We start from the raw sequence: 1,929 nt of genomic DNA on the forward strand, positions 1-1,929 counted from the left end.
TGTATAATAGCATAGGTTCTCTTTCTAGAGGTGAAGCCAGTATGGGTGCTGTGGCCAGCATTGTTTTCAGTTCTTTAAACGCTGCGTCTGCCTGAGGGGTCCAGACGAACGTGTTAGATTTTTTCATTAGAGCATAGAGTGGCAGAGCTTTTTCTCCCAACCTGCTCACGAACCGGCTTAGCGATGCCAAGCTTCCGGTAAACTTTTGCACATCTTTCAGCTCTCGAGGGACAGTCATTCTTTCTATTGCCCGGATTTTTACCGGATTGACTTCAATGCCCCGACTTGACACAAGGAAACCGAGCAACTTGCCGGCAGGGACACCGAAAGTACATTTTGCCGGATTAAGCTTCATCCGGAACCGCCTTAGGTTATCGAATGTTTGCCGGATGTCATCGATTAAGGTGTTCTTTACCTTAGTTTTTATCACAATGTCGTCTACATAGACTTGCACATTCTTTCCAATTTGATCGAACAAGCATTTTTGCATACAGCGCTGGTACGTTGCACCAGCGTTGCGCAAACCAAAAGGCATAGTGACATAGCAATAAGCCCCGTGCGGGGTAATGAACGCAGTTTTTATTTGATCTTCCTTTTTCAAGGGAATTTGGTGGAAACTGGAATACGCATCCAGGAAGGACAACAACTCACACCCAGTAGTTGAATCAATCACTTGATCGATCCGTGGTAAAGGAAAAGGGTCTCTTGGGCAAGCCTTGTTTAGGTTGGTGTAGTCAATGCACATGCGCCACACCTTTGGAGCCTTTGCCTCCAGGTTCTCATCTTTTTTCTTTTCGACCATTACCGGATTGGCCAGCCACTCTGTGTGCGTGACCTCCACAATGAATCCGGCAACAAGCAGTTTGGTTACCTCTTCTCCAATAATCTTCCTCCTATCTTCAGCGAACCGGCGCAAGGGTTGCCGCACCGGCTTGGCGTCTTTCCGGACATTCAAGGAGTGCTCAGCCAGCTCCCTCGGAACACCTACCAAGTCATTAGTTGACCAGGCAAAGATATTCCGATTCTCACGGAGGAAGCTGACGAGCGCGCTTTCCTATGCTTGGTCGAGTCCGGCACCGATGCGAACGGTGCGCTCTGGGTAAGCCGGATCCAGCACAATGTCCTTTGTTTCATTGGTCGGCTTGAATGCCGGTGAGCCCAAGCTTCAACTCATTGCCGCTAGACTCAACTGTGAGGATTGAGCCAGCGCAACCGCAGTTTGCATTCTTCTTTTTTCCTCCGCGATCACCAGCGATTCCGCTAGGTTTGACCCGGCAGATGCAGTTTCCAGTGAGACTTTGTAATTCCCCACCACAGTCAATGGTCCACGAGGTGCCGGCATCTTCATCTTGAGGTAAGCCGTATGAGTGGTAGCCATGAAAGCTGCCAACGCCGGTCTTCCTAGCAGCGCATGGTAAGGACTGTCTAGGTCCACCACCTCAAACTCAACATTTTCAACCCGGCAATTGTCACGTCCTCCAAATGCTACGTCCACCCGAACTTTTCCTACCGGAGCACAGGACAAGCCCGGAACGATTCCGTGGAACGTTGTACGCGTGGGCTGAAGCATATTTTCTGTTATGCCCAGCGTATGCATGGTGTGCTTGTACATGATGTTTATGCTGCTGCCGTTGTCTATCAGCACCTTGCTGAATTTTACTCGAGTTTGCGGCCCTTTCATGATTGGGTCCACAACAAGAGCGTATCCACCCGGATTCGGCATGATCTTAGGGTGATCCTTAAATGACCAGGTAATTTCCTGATCTGACCACAGCATGTATTTGGGGACTGCCGGCATCACAGCATTGACCTCCATGGAGCGGCGGTGCACACTTTGCCTGTCTGTTGGCTCAGTGACAAAGACAACACAGCACATATGCGGGCCCTTGTAAACATTCCGGCCTAAAGGTGCCGGTGGAGGCGGCTGAT

This window comes from Lolium perenne, chromosome 7 (assembly GCF_019359855.2).
Source record: "Lolium perenne isolate Kyuss_39 chromosome 7, Kyuss_2.0, whole genome shotgun sequence".
Taxonomy (NCBI): Eukaryota; Viridiplantae; Streptophyta; class Magnoliopsida; order Poales; family Poaceae; genus Lolium; species Lolium perenne.